Source organism: Capra hircus, chromosome 5 (genome assembly GCF_001704415.2).
Source record: "Capra hircus breed San Clemente chromosome 5, ASM170441v1, whole genome shotgun sequence".
Classification (NCBI taxonomy): domain Eukaryota; kingdom Metazoa; phylum Chordata; class Mammalia; order Artiodactyla; family Bovidae; genus Capra; species Capra hircus.
Window position 1 is genome coordinate 91,641,089 of NC_030812.1, and position 15,651 is coordinate 91,656,739.

Below are 15,651 nucleotides of genomic sequence, written 5' to 3' on the forward strand. Positions count from 1 at the left end.
CATGTTTTTCTTCCTCTGTGTTTCTGTTCTCTTCCTAGTGGTATATATGAGTAAGTAGGGGCTTGGATACACATGGACAAGAAAAGAAAATCCAGTTAAAAATTGTGCAATATATGTTCAAGGGTACTGGGGAAAAATGTGTTTTATATAGGGGGTTGGGTTTCCCAGGTGGTGCTAGTGATAAAGAACCTGCCTGCCAATGCAGGAGACAAGAGATGCAGGTTTGATGCTTGGGCCAAGAAGATCCCCTGGAGGAGGGCATGACAACTAGCTCCATTCTTCTTGCCTGGAGGGAGCCTGTTGGGCTACCGTCCATAGAGTTGCAGAGAGCTGGACATGACTGAGGAGATTTAGCATGCATGCATATAGGGAGTTAAATGGGCAGCATTTAGAATTGTTGCACGAAGGAGGAATTATTCCAAAGCCTGAAACTGGGCTCTTGTCTAACACTCGGAAATGAATTGTCCGAGGAGACACGTGTTCTGACAAAGCAAGAGATTTTATTGGGAAAGGGCACCTGGGTGGAAAGCAGTATGGTAAAGTAGGGGAAGGGAACCCAGGAGAACAGCTGTGTCACATGGCTTGCAGTCTGGGGTTTTATGGTGATGGGATTACTTTCCTGGTGGTCCTTAGCCAATCATTCTGACTCAGAGTCCTTCCTGGTAGTGCACACCTTGTTCAGCCAAATGGATGCCAGAGAGAAGGATTCTGGGAGGTGGTCAGACATGTGGTATCTCCTTTTGACCTTTTTCGAACTCTTCCTGTTGGTGGAGGCTTATAGTTCCATATTCCTTACCAGGACCTCCTGTCGTTAAACGACTCATGCAAATGGCTACTATAGTGCCTGGCCAGTGTGGGTGGTGTCAGTCACTGTGCTTCCACTAACAGAATGTTATGCCATGATTGCAAAAATGATAAACATTCCTTCTGATTTTAATAAAAGTATTTTCTGGATGATTATTCAATTTCTAATCATTATACATTCCTATCATCAAGATTATGTGTATGGAGAAGATGATGCTGACAGGATGGGTCATCTATTAAAGAATGTAATTTGGGAGAAAGTAAAAAAATTCCTGAAAAGAAACATCATACCCACGTTGAGTGCTTTGCTCTTACACACAATGGGCCAATGGGAGAAATAATGTCATGAGTAGTCAGAGCACACTAATCTGGAAAGATTGAGATATATTTTATCCATGGAGAAGGGACATTAATCTTTATCTAAAAAATGTTGTGTTGGCAAGTTTATATTTTTCCCTAGAATATTTAGAGGAAAAGAGAAGTATCAACCACATTCTTTAAACACAGCCATAGGCCAGCTCTGCAAATGAGCAGCTCCAATGTGAAAACACTTTCAAAGTTCTAAATGAGTTGTCCCTGTGGTAATAAAGAGGGGACATTTTACAGTATGACAGTATGTAAGACAGCATTGTCAGCTGTAGTTATTTAAAGCACGAGGCCTGTAACAGGAAAATAATGACTTTAATAAAATTTACTATTGACTTTGTAGGCTAAAATCTTTCTGTCATCAGGAATACAGAAAAACAACCTGTCTGAAAACCCTTCAGTTAAATATATTCCTTTAATATTTCAAAGCAACTTGATTTTTTTAAAATATACACCCTACTTCAAAAGACACTGTAGTAGGGTGGAAATTAGTATTTTTAATAGAAAGTTGGTATTGCTTACATAAGGGAAAAATCGGTAATGACCTATGACACTGTCAACTGAGAGCATTTGAGGAAAGCATTTCCAACATTTGAGGAAACTGCAGAAGCAGTTAATGCAATTCCTTGGAATGCTGTATAAAGCTTTGTCACAAATGAATGATTTATAAATTACCTAAAGTCCTTCTCCTCCGGAGGATATCATTTAATCATGAAGTAGAGCTTCTCAGTAAGAATACCAGAGAACTTACCGGGTCTACATGACAATCTACAGCATGTTAACGAGGTTGGGGTTATTTCTGAAAACTGGGGAAAATAGGAAAACATATGTCCTGATTTTACTCTCCAGCCAATTTGATTAAATGCAGTGTAGACTGCTTATAGTGTGTAAGCAAGGTCATGCCCGTTCTGTGAAAAGTGGAAGAAATTCCATTCCTTTAATGTTTTACATAGTTAAAATAAACTGTGGTAAAAAGTTTCCCAACAGTGTATGACAGCTCAATTTAGAGGTGAAGCCTTTTAATAAAACCTCATGAAATGAATACTTTGGTTTATGCACTCTGTTTGTGTTTCCCACTGGAGTGCTTAGCATTATGAAGCTGTGGTTACTTGCTTTACTATTGCAGAATAGCATCGTCAAAGGAGAAACCAAAGCTTTGTATCAGAAAATATCCAGAGTGAGTAGAAATGCTGATGGAGGAACCTTAATTTAGAGCTAAGCTGCTTTCCTATTTGCTTTTAACATGCTATTGTAAAGTATATTGGCTTGAATTACAGGATATTATTTAGACAAAGGGAAAAATCCACAGGGGGTTTTACACATTAACCTATAGCTTATTTAAGGGGAAATTATGAACCTCAGAATTATATACTAGTAATTTTTTTTCTAAGCTTTAATAAGAACTGTATGCCAAAGCTTGCTTTTCTGAATTAAGTATATACATTGGTATTATTTGGAAGAGGGAGAAAGCAAAGGAAAGAATAAAAAGCAGTTCATTTATAGAAAGATTCTATAATCGACCCTCCATCTGGAGACAGAATTCTACTTTAGTACCATCTAGGATCCCAAAAACAGTTCTTAGGGGACCTGGTATGGTGCCGTAAACCAATTAATGTTCAGTACATTCCCACTAGCAGACATAAGTCTTTTCAAGAGCAGTATTAATTCTGATGCTCTTTCTTTCTAGCTGTGCTCGCTGGCTTACTCTGGAACTGTCCCTCATGTAAGGAAGGAGTTCAGGAAGCTGGTCCATTGTCCACTGACCATTCTGACCCTTACCTCTCCTAGACTTCCTGAATATTTGACCCGACTACAACTACTGTAAGATTTTATTGGATACTTTATTTTACATATGTAAATGTGGGAAGGGTATTTTTGAGAGTGACATGCACATATATGTAAATTATGTGGATGCTTATACAGTGTGAGTCTCCAGATCTCCTGGGGAAACATGGTTACCTTATAAAATACATCAGTTGATTTTGACCATGTAAGTTGCAATTGGTAAGGTACATCCTAGAATAGGTAGGTGACTGCTATTCTCTGCTGGCTTATTAGCTTTCCACTTGTACCCTGTGGGAGGTAGTAGTCATGATTTGTTTTTTTTTTTTCATTTTTCTCTCTGATAATATTTAATAATTTGGGAATATAAATTAATAGCCAAACTACTAAGTGAGGAAAACAACAATCTGTTCCTTAGCTATTCTGGAAATGTCAGATAGACTGATTCTTAGCTGTACCAGATCACCCAGGAGAGATGTAAGGAAGTGTGAAGGAGGGCCTTTGGTCATAAACAGGATTGACATTACTATTTAAGAACGTTGTCTGATAGAAATACAGATGTTGAGGCATGACTTCTCAAGGGTCTCCGGTCTTCATTCTCTAGGATATAGAAAGAGGATATTGAAAGCTTTTAAAAAGTGTCCTCAATTAGTCTCCCAAGATTTCTTGGTTCCCAGACTTCCACTTAGAGTTAAATAACATTACAATTCTCCTGCTCAGTTCATCTCTAAGTTGATCTACTATTCTCTGTTTAAAGTATAATTTTAGACTGGACCACTTGAGGCAACAACAACAGAAGAATTTCTGAATCAATTACATTAATAAACACCAAGAAAAGCCTTTGCTTTGTTCACTCCTTCAACAAATATTTACTGTATTCTATTTCCCTGGCACAAGCTAGAGCAGTGACCAAAGCAAAGCCTCAGTCTCAGAGGACCTGATGTTCTATTGAAGAGACAGACAATAAAGCAATAAATAAGTTAACACAGGTTTCCAGGTGGTAAAAGTACCATGAAAAACAGAAGTAAAGCAGGATAAGGAAATAGAGCCTGGAAGGGTCAGGGGAGGAGAGCAAAATTTGAGAAAAAGGTGGAGAAAGTCAGGGACTGGTATCATACCCTTCACAAGGGGCAATGAAATTGGGTAGAGTCAGGGAGAGGGGCACAAAGCTACCCTCTCATCCAACAAATATTTCACGTAGTCAGAAAGAGAGACTGATTAATCCATCCACAGGATTCTTTCACTAACCTAACTCCGTGCATAGTAGAATCTCAAACCTGCTAAGCGATCTATCTACAAACAGATTTGCTTAAAAATTGGCATTCAGGCCAAACCAGTTAATTTGTTCCCAGTGTTACTATTAATCATATGAAATGGTGAGGTTATGAGGGGGATAGTCCCATCAAAAGAATAGGGTTTGTAAATACACATTATAGTTTTAGAGATGAACGGCCCTGCTATTGTAATAGACTTTTGTTAAAAAGAATACACTGCTAACTGTATTACCAAACCATGAGATTTAAATATTGAACAACTTGAAGTTCAGCAGTGTTATGGTGAATTAAGGGCAGAAGGTGGAGAAGGCGATGACATCCCTCTCCACTACTCTTGCCTGGAAAATCCCATGGACAGAAGATCCTGGTAGGCTACAGTCCATGACTGAGCAACCTCACTTTCACTTTTCACTTTCATGCATTGGAGAAGATAATGGCAACCCACTCTAGTGTTCTTGCCTAGAGAATCCCTGAGATGGCGGAGCCTGGTGGGCTGCCGTCTATGGGGTCGCACAGAGTCGGACAGGACTGAAGCAACTTAGCAGCAGCAGCAGCAGCAGCAACAAGGGCAGAAGAGGGGACTGAGAAAAAGAAGATTCTTAAATAACAGCTCTGACTGGGGAAATGTATTTCATTTTTTTCACTTCTACCCTCTAAACAATTCTGTCTCAGTTCAGTTCAGTTCAGTCACTCAGTAGTGTCCAACTCTTTGTGACCCCATGAATCGCAGGACGCCAGGCCTCCCTGTCCATCACCATCTCCCGGAGTTCACCCAGACTCACGTCCATCGAGTCCGTGATGCCATCCAGCCGTCTCATCCTCGGTCGTTCCCTTCTCCTCCTGCCCCCAATCCCTCCCAGCATCAGAGTCTTTTCCAACTCTTCACATGAGGTGGCCAAAGTACTGGAGTTTCAGCTTTAGCATCACTCCTTCAGAAGAAATCCCAGGGTTAGGGATCTCCTTCAGAATGGACAGGTTGGATCTCCTTGCAGTCCAAGGGACTCTCAAGAGTCTTCTCCAACACCACAGTTCAAAAGCATCAATTCTTCGGCGCTCAGCCTTCTTCACAGTCCAACTCTCACATCCATACATGACCACTGGAAAAACCATAGCCTTGACTAGACGGACCTTTGTTGGCAAAGTAATGTCTCTGCTTTTGAATATGCTATCTAGGTTGGTCATAACTTTTCTTCCAAGGAGTAAGTGTCTTTTAATTTCACGGCTGCAGTCACCATCTGCAGTGATTTTGGGGCCCAGAAAAATAAAGTCTGACACTGTTTCCACTGTTTCCCTATCTATTTCCCATGAAGTGATGGGACCAGATGCCATGATCTTCATTTTCTGAATGATGAGCTTTAAGCCAACTTTTTCACTCTCCTCTTTCACTTTCATCAAGAGGCTTTTTAGCCCCTCTTCACTTTCTGCCATAAGGGTGGTATACTCTTCATATCTGAGGTTATTGATATTTCTCCTGGCAACCTTGATTCCAGCTTGTGTTTCTTCCAGCCCAGCGTTTCTCATGATGTATTCTGCATAGAAGTTAAATAAGCAGGGTGACAATATACAGCCTTGACGTACTCCTTTTCCTATTTGGAACCAGTCTGTTGTTCCATGTCCAGTTCTAACTGTTGCTTCCTGACCTGCATACAGATTTCTCAAGAGGCAGGTCAGGTGGTCTGGTATTCCCATCTCTTTCAGAATTGTCCACAGCTTATTGTGATCCACACAGTCAAAGGCTTTAGCATAGTCAATAAAGCAGAAATAGATGTTTTTTCTGGAACTCTCTTGCTTTTTCCATGATCCAGTGGATGTTGGCAATTTGACCTCTGGTTTCTCTACCTTTTCTAAAACCAGCTTGAACATCAGGGAGTTCACAGTTCACATATTGCTGAAGCCTGGCTTGGAGAATTTTGAGAATTACTTTACTAGCATGTGAGATGAGTGCAATTGTGCGGTAGTTTGAGCATTCTTTTGCACTGCCTTTCTTTGGAATTGGAATGAAAACTGACCTTTTCCAGTCCTGTGGCTACTGCTGAGTTTTCCAAATTTGCTGGCATATTGAGTGCAGCACTTTCACAGCATCATCTTTCAGGATTTGAAACAGCTCAACTGGAATTCAATCACCTCCCCTAGCTTTGTTCATAGTGATGCTTTCTAAGGCCCACTTGACTTCACATTCCAAGATGTCTGGCTCTAGATGAATGATCACATCATCATGATTATCTGGGTCGTGAAGATCATTTTTGTACAGTTCTTCCATGTATTCTTGCCACCTCTTCTTAATATCTTCTGCTTCTGTTAGGTCCCTACCATTTCTGTGTTTTATTGAGCCCATCTTTGCATGAAATATTCCCTTGGTATCTCTAATTTTCTTGAAGAGATCTCTAGTCTTTCCCATTCTGTTGTTTTCCTCTATTTCTTTGCATTGATCGCTGAAGAAGGCTTTCTTATGTCTTCTTGCTATTCTTTGGAACTCTGCATTCAGATGCTTATATCTTTCCTTTTCTCCTTTGCTTTTCGCCTCTCTTCTTTTCATAGCTATTTGTAAGGCCTCCCCAGACAGCCATTTTGCTTTTTTGCATTTCTTTTCCATGGGGATGGTCTTGATCCCTGTCTCCTTTACAATGTCACGAACCTCCATCCATAGTTCATCAGGCACTCTATCTATCAGATCTAGGCCCTTAAATTTATTTCTCACTTCCACTGTATAATCATGAGGGATTTGATTTAGGTCATACCTGAATGGTCCAGTGGTTTTCCCTACTTTCTTCAATTTGAGTCTGAATTTGGTAATAGGGAGTTCATGATCTGAGCCACAGTCAGCTCCTGGTCTCATTGTTGTTGACTGTATAGAGTTTCTCCATCTTGGCTGCAAAGAATATCATCAATCTGATTTCGGTGTTGACCATCTGGTGATGTCCATGTGTAGAGTCTTCTCTTGTGTTGTTGGAAGAGGGTGTTTGCTATGACCAGTGCATTTTCTTGGGAAAACTCTATTAGTCTGTGCCCTGCTTCATTCTGCATTCCAAGGCCAAATTTGCCTGTTACTTCAGGTGTTTCTTGACTTCCTACTTTTGCATTCCAGTCCCCTATAATGAAAAGGACATCTTTTTTGGGTGTTAGTTCTAAAAGGTCTTGTAGGTCTTCATAAAACCATTCAACTTCAGTTTATTCAGTGTTACTGGTTGGGGCATAGACTTGGATTAACGTGATATTGAATGGTTTTCCTTGGAGAGGAAGAGAGATTATTCTGTCGTTTTTGAGATTGCGTCCAAGTACTGCATTTCGGACTCTTTTGTTGACCATGATGGCTACTCCATTTCTTCTGAGGGATTCCTGCCCGCAGTAGTAGATATAATGGTCATCTGAGTTCAATTTACCCATTCCAGTCCATTTTAGTTCGCTGATTCCTAGAATGTCGACGTTCACCCTTGCCATCTTTTGTTTGACCACTTCCAATTTACCTTGATTCATAGACCTGACATTCCAGGTTCCTATGCAATATTGCTCTTTACAGCATCAGGTCTTGCTTCTATCACCAGTCACATCCACAACTGGGTATTGTTTCTGCTTTGGCTCCATCCCTTCATTCTTTCTGGAGCTATTTCTCCACTGATCTCCAGTAGCATATTGGGCACCTAATGACCTGGGGAGTTCCTCTTTTGGTATCCTATCATTTTGCCTTTTCATGCTGTTCATGGGGTTCTCAAGGCAAGAATACCAAAGTGGTTTGCCATTCCCTTCTCCAGTGGACCACATTCTGTCAGATCTCTCCACCATGACTCATCCTTCTTGAGTTGCCCAGCAGGCATGGCTTGGTTTCATTGAGTTAAACAAGGCTGTGGTCCTAGTGTGATTAGATTGACTAGTTTTCTGTGTGTATGGTTTCCGTGTGTCTGCCCTCTGATGCCCTCTTGCAACACCTACCATCTTACTTCGGTCTCTCTTACCTTGGGCGTGGGGTATCTCCTTACAGCTGCTCCAGCAAAGCACAGCCGCTGCTCCTTACCTTGGACAAGGGGTATCTCTGTTTAAAGAGATAAACAATTTTGTCTAGTGAAAGAGATTTTCAGATACTCTCGGTTAAAGGGGAAACAAGCATAGATTCACACTTCATGTATGTGCCATGTATTTGTTGTTCAATAACTGAGTCATGTCCGATTCTTTGCAGCCCTATGTATGCAGCACAAGGCTTCCCTGTCCTTCACCATCTCCCAGAGTTTTCTCAAATGCATGTCTATTGAGTCAGTGGTGCCATCCGACCATCTCATCCTCTGTTGCCCCCTTTTCCTCCTGCCCTCAATCTTTCCCAGCACCAGAGACTTTTCCAACGAGTTGGCTCTTCACATCTTGTGGCCAGAGTATTGGAGCTTCATATTCAGCATCAGTCCTTCCACTGAATATTCAAGGTTGATTTCTTTCAGGATTGACTGGTTTAATCTCCTTGCAGTCCAGGGGACTCTCAAGAGTCTTCTCCAGCACCACCTTTCAAAAGCATCAGTTCTTTGGTGCTCAGCCTTCTTTATTGTCCAGCTCTTACATCCATACATAACTGCCAGAAAAACCATAGCTTTGACTATATGGACCTTTGCATATGATGTCTCTGTTTTTTACTCGGGAATATAATTTTGGTTGATAAGTTTGGTTTTGGTAATTGACATTTTTAAAGCAGAGGGCAAAAAATGTGTTCAGTCTAACTCAAAAAATCTTTTAAAATACTAGCAAGGATCTAGGAAAGCTAAGGCCCTTCCTTGTTCTCATGTAACCAATGATTGCTAGTATAATCATGACTTTGTGTGGAGACTAAAGCAGAGTTTGGCTGTGATATCGCTCAGCCAAGACTGGGAACAGCAAAATCATGATACTGAAAGAAAAGGCAGAGGCTTTGCTGTATAAAATGTGTAACAATTAAAAAGAAATTATTTCTGTCTGACACATTTTCTTCTCTCTTTTGTTGTAATGCCAAGTTTACCTCTTCTTTTGAATTACCTGCTTTGACAGTGCCCATAGCTTTTAATGCAATTTAATATCCTCTAATATTTATTTATTTCATAAGAAAACAAAAAATCAAGAAATATATAGTGAAAATCTAAAACTGTTTTTATAGCAATAACAATTAGCTAATATATGTTTAAGTACTTTAAAAAAAACCTACATTTCCTCTATAAAACATAACAATGTAAATTACTTTTATTATATCCACATGAAGTGCTTAGAGGTTTTAATAGTTAAATATTTCATATTAGCTCACACAACTAGTAAAAAATCATTGAGTCTTAAACTAGATATCTAACTTGAAATCATATTGTTTAACCAATTACTGTGCTACTTCTGGTCATATAAGTTATGTTAGTATTAACATTTCCTACTTGAAATTTTTTAACATTCATTGTAATAAAGTTGGGTTTTCATAAGTGAACAAATGCTTGATTAGTCAGCATAAAATAATCTAAATTTTTTAACTAAAAAAATTAAAATGCTAATAATACTTTAGTCTAAATGTAAATACCTCAACTAGAAGGTATGTTACATTATTTATCACAAAACTATATTTTTTTAAAAACACAGCTGTTCAGTTCAGTTCAGTCGCTCAGTCCTGTCCGACTCTGCGACCCCATGAATTGCAGCACGCCAGGCCTCCCTGTCCATCACCAACTCCCGGAGTTCACTCAGACTCACGTCCAAAAAACAGCTGGGATCCTAGTGTTTTGACGGAGGTAGTAGCTCCCCCTAGAGGGCATATTGGAAATTGAAAAGGGTGATTTTGTCACAATGCACTGGCTTTTAATGAGCGAGGACCAGGATGCTACAAGCCTTACAATGAGTAGGATAGTGTCACACAATATAGTATATTTTCTCAAGCTTTTCCTCAGATTTTGAATATGCCATCAGAAATCCATATAAGGGAAGAATTATTTATAATTATCTGAGCCTAGAACTTGAAGCCTCTTGACAAGTGCAGCTTCTACACAGACTAAATTTTCCAGAAATGTGACTATATTGCAAATCTATGGAAAATTTTACTTCAGTTTGGAATATTTATTTATGGCTGCATCTGGTCTTCATTGCAGCATGCAAGATTTTTTGTTGCGTCACATAGTCTTCTCTCTAGTTGTGGAGAGCAGGCTCAGTAATTGTAACACACGGGCTTAATTGCTCTGTGGCATGTGGGAGCCTAGTTTCCCGGCCAGGGTTTGAACTCATGCCCCCTGAATTGAAATGTGGATTCTTAACCAATAGACGGCCAGGAAAGTCCCTGGGATTTTTCAGGAATTGTTCACCATATTTGATAATAGTGGGCTTCCCCTGTGGCTCAAATGGTAAAGAATCTGCCTGCGATGTGGGAGACCTGGGTTTGATCCCTGGGTTGGGAAGAGCCCCTGGAGAAGGGAAAGGCTACCCACTCCAGTATTCTGGCCTGGAGAATTCCATGGACCGTATAGTCCCTGGGGTCGCAAAGAGTGGGACACAACTGAGTGACTTTGACTTTCACTTTCTTTGACAATAGTGTCACTGATAGCAATATCAATGACACTCATGGTATTTGAGTTACCAGTCTTCATTTGTATCATCCTCTGTTTATAACTATCATGCATAAACATGAAACAAATAATAATTAAGGCTCATTTAAATAATATTATAAGAATATTAATAACTATGAATACGTGAAATTTAGGTGACACTTTAATAAAGGCTACAAACATGTTTATAGTTATATTCACATTTTTTCACTTACTGCATAGTGATCCTGGAGAAGGGAATGGCAAACCACTCCAGTATTCTTTCTTGGAAAATTGCATGGACAGAGGAGCCTGATGGGCTACAGTCCATGGGGTCACAAGGAATCAAACACAACTGAGTGACTAAGCACAATTGTACAATGATAAGTAATACTGTGAAGATTGTATATTGGACTTGTTGACTTATTCCCACGTGGCCAGAGGCTTTCCATTCTTATTCTGATAAGGCCTACCACACAACTATAACTTCTTCTCATCTTACTGTTTCTTATTCCAATCTAATTCTTGATTTCCTGTCACCTAGTAGAGACTAGCGTTCCCAAGGTCTCTACAATTACTAGAGTCTGACTGCGTGTCTTGATGGGAATTCAAGATAAATCATAGGCTTTGAGTGATTCTTTAATATTGTTCCATCCTATTTTTTAATATAGAGAATTACTTTATTTGAATACCATTACTTCTTTATTTTGGAGAGATGCTATCACTGCATAAATTAAGATCATTCCTCACTTTCTATTATAACATGTAAATAAACCTTGTTTGTTAGTACTTGTACTTTTTAAAAAATCTAGTGAATGTTTTGCTCTTTTATCTTCCCATTTTTCCTGCACAGAATCACGTTTTAGAATATGTTATGAAAGGGAGACATTGGGATGAATAAGGTAAAACCATTGGGCTAGACTCAAAAGCAAAAGAAAATAAGGAGCTAATATTTCAGGCGCTTTTTATAAGAAAGCCTGTTGAATTTCCAGTTTTTAACTATTGATGTGAAGAGAAATAGAATGAAGTGGAGAAAAAAGGATATATACAATTAGCTCTAGGACAGTGTTTTTGTAATGGTCACAGCTGATGGTCTATATAGAAGATACTGCATTACTCCATTTATGAGGTATTCTGTTTTGTATTATTTGAGCTTTCAAACAGTAATTATAAAGTTCTACATCATGCATGTCCATAAATGCATCACCAATAGCATTTATAGAGTTTCAAGTTTGGCTTCCATTTTTGCCTGTGATAGATGTGCACATGCACATAGATAATCCTCTTTGAGGATCAGATACTTGAGATATCAAATATAGGAGTGTGCTATATTAATTTATAAATTTAGACTCGCTCAATTAAAACAGATGTAACTTTAAAAATGGAAGCATGCAAATATAGCAAGCAATTTTGCAACTGATAGCTGAGAACGTCCTAATCTATTTAAATATATTTTTTTCTTCTATCAATCTATGGGATTCTGGAACCTAGTTATCACTTCAAACCGATCAAATTTGGATGGCACTATTTGAGCAGTCTCAAATCTTTGACCCTGCCTTGCATGCAGCTGCAGGATAAAGTTAGCTTTACTTTCCTTAAATGAACAGGAGCAGACTTTTTTCAATCTCTGCTCATTACCCCTAGAATCATTTTGAGCCAATTCATAGCCACTGCTTTGCTGTGTATCACTCTAAATCATGAGTATAAAAAATAGTTTGGAGGGAAAAAATTTAAACGGCAGCAAAATGTCAGTTTCAAGGAGTGTTAAAAGGAAATCTAATCAACTTTCAACACAGTGAACACCACCTTGGCATTAGACATCATAGATTTCCTTCTTACCTCCCAACTTCTGAGGCTTATTATTAAATACTTTCACAGCAGCAAGATCACAAAAACATTAGACTGCTTGCTTACAGGTATATCCTACTTAGTGAACTTAAAGGAACACTACCAAGGCTGGTAAAGCTGAAATTAGACCTATTGGCTTTATTCTGAAGCTTGGGCGTGCACAGTTTGCTATCTGATTCACTTTGCCTGCCAGCTTTGTTCTCTTGAGCCAGCAGGAGGGATTGACACTTAGGAGAATCTTTCTCTTTTAACCTGCGTGCTGCTCCTGACAGCTAAGCTGGGCAAGTAGAGACTGGCAGACAGGACTCTAGATGTGTTGTTCATTGGTAACTGCTTAGAAGTGGGCATTTTAGCCTTGCATTCCCCAACCATGTATTCAAAATTGGGAGAATCACTTAAATTATATAATATCTAGGACTGGCTGCATAATGTATGGGGCCCAATACAAATGAAAATGTGCTTTGTTCAGAAATGATTAAGAATTTCCAGATGGGGCTTGAAGAGCATTAAGCCAAGCAAAGGACTGTCTAAACATCATCTGTTTGTGACTGTAAAGGTTTTATCCTCTGTGAAACTGGCTCTGATTGTGTTATTGCCTCCCCTACTAATACTCACTTAAATATCTGCAGCCGAAAACATACCAGTATGGTTATATCAATTCCTTAACAAATGACAATGTATAAATCATAGAAAAATAACTTATTTTACTGAACTCTTCTGTATTTATAAACTTGGCCCAGGAAAAGGCTAAACGGTCTAGCAAAATAGGAATTTTTCTCTTAATTTTAAAAGATCAGACCATAACTAGCAGTTTTATATTTAACTCACATGAAGTTACATGTCCATCTATCAAGCACCATATTTCAAAAAAAATCATGAATAATGGAATGTTAATTCTTTTAGATAAATGTTGGAAAATGTATAATTTTGATATAAATGTTTAAAAAAGAAGTATAATCATTTTGCCATTTGGGGGCTATGTTAAGATCCTCTCCTGACCAAAGAAATCTAAGAACAAAAAGTTTTCTAAAGAATATGAAAAACTGCTAAATTTTATTTATTTTAGTTTTGAGAACTCGAACACTAACTTTTGAGAATATTTGCAAGTTCAGTCTTCCAATGTTTGATCAACTCCATATTTACCAAAGCCAAGTCATTCATGTACTGATCAGCATTTATTAATTATCTGCTATATACAGCACTGCAAACGTTTCAGGCAATCTCTATTTCTTAGAAAGCTGTTGTCTCTTCAATATAAAAGTAATATTTCATAGGAACTTCTTAAATTCTTGCAAAGCACTGAAGTTTTAAAGGTCTTTGGAGAAAGCTGACATTGAAAGAAAACATACATTCCTAATCAGATTCTAATTATATGAATTATAAATTTCAATTTAAACGTTCTTACTATTCTGTATCTTTATGAGGCACTGTCCTGGGCTTAAATGTAGAAATCTTAATAGATAGAGTCTAAGGTCACATTTGACCCTAGGGTTAAAAAAAAAGTGTGACCTCTTCATTCCATTAAAAATAAAAATTGAACATTAATCATCCATAGAAACATACATGAATGACATAGAATCTGGTTAAATGAGAGTAAATGTTTAGTAAAAGAACAGAAAAAATCTAGTGGGGAAATTAATGTCAAATCTTCCTGATAAAGTTATAGACAGGATTTGGTGACAGATGAGAGGCATTAAACTGACACTAAGGCATTAGGAAAGACTTCTTGGAGGCTACAATACTAGTCCTGAGTCTGAACATAAGACTTGAAGGACAGAAAAACATGGACATCCCCGGTGGCTCAGACAGTAAAGCGTCTACCTATGATGAGGGAAACCCGGGTTCAATCCCTGGATCAGGAGGATCCCCTGGAGAAAGAAATGGCAACCCACTCCAGGACTCTTGCCTGGAAAATCCCATGGACGGAGGATCCTGGTAGGCTACAGTCCATGGGGTCCCAAAGAGTCGGACATGACTCAGCAACTTCATTTTCACTTTTGCTTTGGCAGAAACATGTAAAGACATCCAGACAGAGAGAGTAGAAGGTAAAAAGACACAGATGTGCCTAAAATCGTATTGCCATCCAGGGACTGAAAGATTCACATGCTCGGAGACCTGTGAGGCTAGGGAAAAGTTAAGACTAGAAATAGACAGAAGGCAAACCGTGAAGGGATTTCTATGCCCTGTTAAGCAACTTGAACTTTATCTTGAAGGCTTGAGGGAGTCACTAATGGATTTATTTAATTTATTTCCTCATGATTATAAAATCAATATATGCTTATTTTAGAAAATTTGGAAATAAAACAAAGTAAATGCCACTTCTACAGTTTAAACAGGAGATTGGCCTGACTGTATTTGCATTTTTGAAAGAGTACATTTATTTAAAAGTATCGGAGTATGGATTGGAGTCAGACTGGAATTAGGCAACCTAATTTTATGAAGTTTTTAGGGTACAGTCTAAATGGCTATGCAAGTGTGTGTGCTCAATCGCTCAGTCATGGCTGACTCTTTGGGACCCTGTGGACTGTAGCCCACCAGGCTTCTCTGTCCATGAGATTCTCCAGGCAAGAATACTGGAGCGGGTTGCCATTTCCTCCTCCAGGGGATCTTCCTGACCCAGGGATCAAACACTCATCTCGTACATCTCCTGCATTGGGAGGCAGTTCTTTACCACTAGTGCCACCTGGGAAGCCCCTAAATGGCTATGGAAGCCCCTAAATGGTTATGGAAGCCCATAAATGGCTATGAGTGTTAGTCACTCGGGTCACTCAGTTGTGTCTGACTCTATACGATCCCATGGATTGTCTCCTCTGTCTATGAAACTCTCCAGGCAAGAATACTGGGGCGGGTTGCCATTCCCTTCTCCACGAAATCTTCCCAACCTACAGATCGAACCCAGGTCTTTTGCACCACAGGCAGAATCTTTACCATCGAGCCACCAGGGAAGCCCCTAAATCACTATAAAAGACCCTAAAATGCAGTGTTCCAAATGAGATAGAAGTAGTTTTCTTTTCAGCTAACAATCTAAAAGAAAGCAGGCTATTTAGAACAGGAGCTGAAATCCAAGTGGTATTGAT